Source organism: Tupaia chinensis, unplaced genomic scaffold (assembly GCF_000334495.1).
Source record: "Tupaia chinensis unplaced genomic scaffold, TupChi_1.0 Scaffold000099_1, whole genome shotgun sequence".
In the NCBI taxonomy this organism is placed as follows: domain Eukaryota; kingdom Metazoa; phylum Chordata; class Mammalia; order Scandentia; family Tupaiidae; genus Tupaia; species Tupaia belangeri.
In genome coordinates, this window is record NW_006159563.1 from 7742596 (window position 1) to 7748680 (window position 6085).

Below are 6085 nucleotides of genomic sequence, written 5' to 3' on the forward strand. Positions count from 1 at the left end.
CACAAACCCCGTTGTCATTTACTAACTCTGCTATCCATCCATCCTCTTGTTTATGACTTTTGCTACATATTGAATAGGTTGAAGTTTAAAAATATTTTAGTTCTGGGGCTGGCAGGTGGTGTAGTGGTTGGGGCACTAGCTCAAGTCCTGGACCTGGTGCCTTGCTTTCTCACTTTCCCTTTGTCCCTCTGTTAGTAATATAATAAAAATATTATATTACTAACAAATAATATTAAATAAATAATTCTTAACTTTTTTTTTTTAGTTCTGACCTACAATATTGCAATAGTTCAGCTGATCTACCCAGCTCTAGACTGTATTTTTTTTTTAAAGGTTTTTGCCTTAAGGTGTATGCACTCACTGGAGAGAGAGAGACAAATAGGCAGAGAGGAAAAGTGAGAAGTTACCCCTCCAGGGGGGATGACCATACCGCAATCCTTTCTCCTCTATTGTCCTCCCTGGATTTGGGGCATGCATGCACATGCACCCAGTGTGATTTTCAAGTCACCAGGTTCAGGATTTGAACCATGGTCAGCCATGTGGGAGTCTAGAGATGTAATTGTTATGCCATCTGCTGGTCTCTAGTCTGTACTTTTTAAGAACACATCCTCATACTTCCCTGAAGCGGTATAATTAAAGTATAACTCTCTTGCCTAAAAGTACCTCCAGGTTAAACTCCAAGCATAGCTCACTATGTTTCAAGAAAAATAAATAAATAAATAAAAAAGATTTCTCATATATAATTACAGTTTTTTGTCCAGTCTCAGAAATAAACTTAACAGGGGACCAGCAAGTGGCATGGTAGTTAAGGCGCTGGACACTCCCACATAGCTGACCACAGTTCAAGTCCCAGACCTAGTGGCTTGCTTTCTCACTTTCCCTCTTTCTCTCTGTGTCTCTCTCTGAACAATTAAAATAAATGAATGAATGAATACAATTAAATAAAATAATTCTAAAAAAAAGAAAACAAACTTAACAATTTTCTTGAGTCTCCAAGCCAAAAGCCAACTAATATAATACACATAAAAGCCTGTGTTAACATTTTTTCTAACACTAAATGGCAGAAGATAATAAAGTTAAAAAAAAAAAGGAAAGTGGTTATTCTAGTTCATTATGTTGCTAATAACGGAAACACCTGTGTCTGGGTAATTTACAAGGATAGAGGTTTACTCAGCTCATGGTTTGGAGGTTCAGCCTCCACCTCTGCTCGGGGCAGGGGAGGGAGTCTTTGGACATTGCAGAGCAGAAGAGTGTGGTCTGTGTCTGTCTGTCCTGGTCTCATTCCCTCTCCTCATAAACCCACTAGGTGTCAGCCATGGGGGCCCCACCCTAATTACCCAGCACTCTCAAAAGCCCCACCTTTCAGCAGCATGATGGTATTTACTCCTCTTACGAACTGTGCAACCCAGTCTACACACATGAACTGGGGGTGGGGAAACAAACCATGGCAAGGATCTGAGAAAGCCTACAGGTGAGCGCTGTGAAATACTCACATGTGAGGACAAGTTTTGTTACATCCTAATCGCAAATGTAAGAGGGAGACATTTGAGACAGGCAATGGTGTCTTTAGAAAAACTGTGCCTCCTTGTCTGGATGCCATGTCTTTCCTCATTCTTGCTCCCAGACCTGCTGCATGCCAACACCTCTCAGCTGCCTTTGTGCTAGTCCTGGTTCTTGCCTCAGTCACTCGGGGAACTTGGGCTCAGAGAGTCTGTAGCAGAGTGGCCCTAGAAAGTAGACGCTTAGATCCTCTGAACCTCCACACCACAGGGCAGGACTCTGGAATCAGATCATCACTTGTCAGAGGGGAAGAAGGGCTCCACTTCTAGCGGCAAGAGCAGTGATGGTAACCCGTGGCACCCTGTGACATCAGGATTGACTCTCACCGTGAGGGGTTATAGTGAGAACAACCGGGAGGGAAAATGTTGGGTTTTACAGTGGCTCTAGCTGGTCCTATAAAAATAATTTAGGTAGAAGCAGCTAGCCTGACAGATCATTGGAATAGCCTAAAGTTTCAGCTAAGGTGCTATTTGGAGGATGATCCCTGTGGGCATAGGATACTGTCCTCCAGGGTAAATGGTCTGAGTTTAGGGCTCTGTGTCTCCAATAACTAGAGTATGTGAGCCTTTAACACTGCATTTTAATGCCACAAAACCTGGGCCCACATTATGTTTATTAATATTGGTATAAAAGCAACTGAGTCATATCTTTACTCCTCTAATTCCCAGTTCTTCAAAATCAACTTTTCTTAGGTCAGCTGATGGCAAACAACTGCTAACCACTACACTCATCCCCCCAAAAAGAGTAATTCTGAGCCTCTGATGAAGCCCATTTGGCAGTCTTCCCCACCCCCACTCTTCATGCCAACAACTGTTTCCCAAATCCCATGTCTACTTCTTGGTTTTTTGGCAAGATTTTTTTAACCTCTCTGTCCTTTTCTCCTTTTCCCTTTTTCTCCCTCCTTTCCTACTGCCTTTTCTTCCTTCCTTCCTTTCTTTGTTTTCTTTTTCTTTTGTAATTTATCAGAGAGCAGATATGCTTGGCAGAGAGAGAGAGCGAGGGAAAATGATAAAGCACCCCACTACAACAGGTGGTCACCCCACAATCCCTTCTCCTCCATTTCTCCCTCCTTTTGAGATTTTGAGCATACATGCACATACGCCTGGTGTGTTTCTCAAGCCACTGGGTCTGGAACTCAAACTGCACAGTCCTCCATGTGGGATCCAGCTGCCTTAACCACCATACCACTGGTTAGCCCTCTTACCTTCCTTTCCATTTTCTTTCTTTCATTCAGATCCAGCCAGAGATGCAAATGATTAAGGAAAAACTAAATAATCCAAGGAATCAGGAACAAAGGAAAATATAGGTAGGAAAATAAAAGATGAAGTAAGAACAGTAAGGTTAGCACAAAGAGGGCCAGCAAGTAGCATGACGGTTACGGTGCTGGACTTCCACGTGCAGTTCGAGTCCTGGACCTGGTGCTTTATTTCTTTGCTTTTTCATTCTCTCTCTCGGGAGTGCATATGCTCTGCAGCAAGTTTTAAAATAATAAGAATTATAAATAAAATTAAATTAATAACTCTCAAAAGAAAAAAGATTAGCACAAAGAAAAATTGACCATGCTGAGTTGTAGGTAGGTGTTTTGAGCTGAATTGTGTCTGAGGACAGATTTCTGGCTATTCTTTCTAGACTAAGATGCTTTCCAGGGGCCCAAGTGAGTCAGGTCTGCAGACATTAATTGTGCTGTAAATGACTGCTTTTGTCTAGTGATCAGGGGCTGCTCCTTAGGTCCTGACCCTGGCAAACCATCTCCAGATAAATAGCAAGGCCTTATTGCCCACATTCAGGTTAAATGCAGACATTCTTTTCTACTGACTCCAAGTTGCTTTTACACAGACTTGGATATTTAACCAATTATTAAGCTAAGAATTTTTAAGCCCATCTATAACCTATAAGACTCCACTCCCAGATGTCCTGCCTTTCCTGGCCTGGCCAATGAAGAGACTCCTTTTGCTGATTCACAACTTTGTGTCTTTTCTGCTACATCTGAGCAACCTGGGAAGCACTTTGTGCCTTTCCAGGCCTGGTCTTTCAAAATTGTGCTTAGAATAAACCATGTTAATTATTATTTTTTTTATGGTGAAAAAGTGTATATTTAGAACGAGCCAGCTGGACTCAGCTTGGATGATCCCAGTTTTGTTAGCAACATCCAAAGCATCATAATCAGGGGCCAATCACACACACGCCTTCTTCTCTCCATCAGGCCTGATTAGAGTGTTGACCTTGGCCACATCAATATCACAGAGCTTCTTCACAGCCTGTGTGATCTGGTGCTTGTTGGCCTTGACGTCCACGATGAACACACAATGCATTATTGTCTCCTATCTTCTTCATGGCAGACTCAGTGCTCAGGGGGAAGTTGATGATGGCACAGTGGTCAAACTTGTTTCTCCTGGAGGTGCTCTTCTGAGGATATTTGGGCTGCCTCCAGAGTCGCAGAGTCTTGAGCCTTAGGAAGGGGGGTGGTGTGCGGATCTTCTCTTTTTTTTGTGTGGCTGTGGATGCCTTTCAGCACTGCCTTCTTGGACTTCCAAGCCTTTGCTTTGGCTTCAGCTTTGTGAGGGGCAGGAACCTTTTGCTTTCAGTGCCATCTTGGCGAAAAGGGTCTTTCACTAATCATTATTTCTACAGAGTTAGGTTATTTCCATTGTCAGTCCCTACGAAAGATAGGTTGAAGTCCTAACCCATGGTAGCTGAATGCCTTATTTGGAAATAGGTTCTTTGCATCATGTTAAGATGAAGTCACTATAGAAGCTTTTAATCCAATATGACTGGTGTTCTTATAAGAAGAGGGAAATTTGGACACAGACAGGAGAATACCATGTAATAGCAGAGTCCCAGACTAGAGTGATACACATGCAAGCCAAGGAACACCAAGGATAGCTGGTTCTATGCCTGACTGTTCTATCCCCTCCTAAACTCAATTTGAAACTTAATCCCCAGTGCAACAGTGTTGGGAGATAGGGCATTTAGGACACAGCTTTGTAAATGCCTTCTTTTACACAATCTCTATAAATACTTGCATCAAACTGGATTTTTGCTAAGGATTAGATAGTAAATTTCAAGGTTATAAAATCTGGACAGAATACAAAGAGTAAATATTTTGCATTATCAATAAAACACAAGGTCCTTCTTGCCAACTTCTAGAGCAAGGGATGTGAATGTGGTCCTCTTCTAAAAATGCAGTGTTATTTATTTATTAAATGAATGACGAGAGGGAGACTGCAGTCAACAAGAATGGAAGAGTGTTATTCTTGCTGAAATTTGAACAAAGAATGGGGCAAAGAAGAGCTTTTAGATACTTGAGACATGTTTTATAATTTGATTTAAAGTTATTTAGAAGTATAAGAAAGAGATTTTTAAATATAAGAAAGTTTAAGTATTGAATAAAACAGAAAAGACAGGCTCCTGTGGCTGGCCTCTAATGGTTATGACAGATGAAGCCCACGTGGCTATAAGAAAATAGCTTGGGTAGATGCAAAAATCTATATATAGAGGAAAAAGAAAATAACCAGAGTGATCCATTTTCAAGAATAGCTTAACAAAAGTTGCTTAACCCGCTTGCAGATGTGACAACTCAGAAAATACATGCTCCTGAACAAACGAAACCCCCAAACAGGCTGCCCTTGAGAAATGACTTCTCAAGATGGTGGCTGGTCACCAGCCTTTGTTTCTTTTTAGTTCCTAGCTCTTTTCCTCCTAATGAGGGGAGTATACTTTCCCGCTGGTTGACATTTGGTGAGTCTTTTTCATAGACCTGTCCTGAGCCTGCGCCTTTCTGTAGACAAAAGAAGGAAGGGGACAATATATGCCTTATAAGGGAATAATGAAATTTCGGTGACCTACGGAAAGACTGCACACCCCATAGTACTCAGCCAGTGAGGAACTGGGAGAGGGGTTTGCACACTAGGGAATAAACTGCTTGTTGTAACCAATTCAGGCATACCTGTCCATAATGCACCCAATCTTATAAAACTGCCATTAAAGTCTCACTTTCATGTACCTCGTATCTCCATGTCCACTCTTGGGCATTGGACGGGTGAGCATGTGTCTCACGTCGACCAACTGTGGTCTGGATTCTGACCCCAGTGGCTTGAAGAATATGTCTGGTGAGTGTGTGTGTGTGTGTGGGGGGGGGTGCAAAATCCCAACAGGGTGGAGAAATGGAGAAGAAGGAATTGCAGTGCAACTACCCCTTATTGAGGGGTGCATTCTCGCTATCTTTCTCTGTCTCTGGAAAGTGCAAGTGCCTCTGGCAATTAAAAAAAATAAAAAGACAGGCTCCTTTTCTCTGGACTTGAAAAATAAATCCAACTATGTTCATTAGGATAATGAACATATTAATGCCAGGAGTCTAAATCCCACCTTTTATGTCTTCATTAAATGCTGCCACTGTCAAAAAATATATAGCCATTCTCAACTTATTATGGCACTTAAATGTTTCCTCTTACATATTTCTTTACTTTCTTCCTGATGACACATTTATTTTACTACCTCACTGGAGTGTTATCTTCTTGAGAGCAGG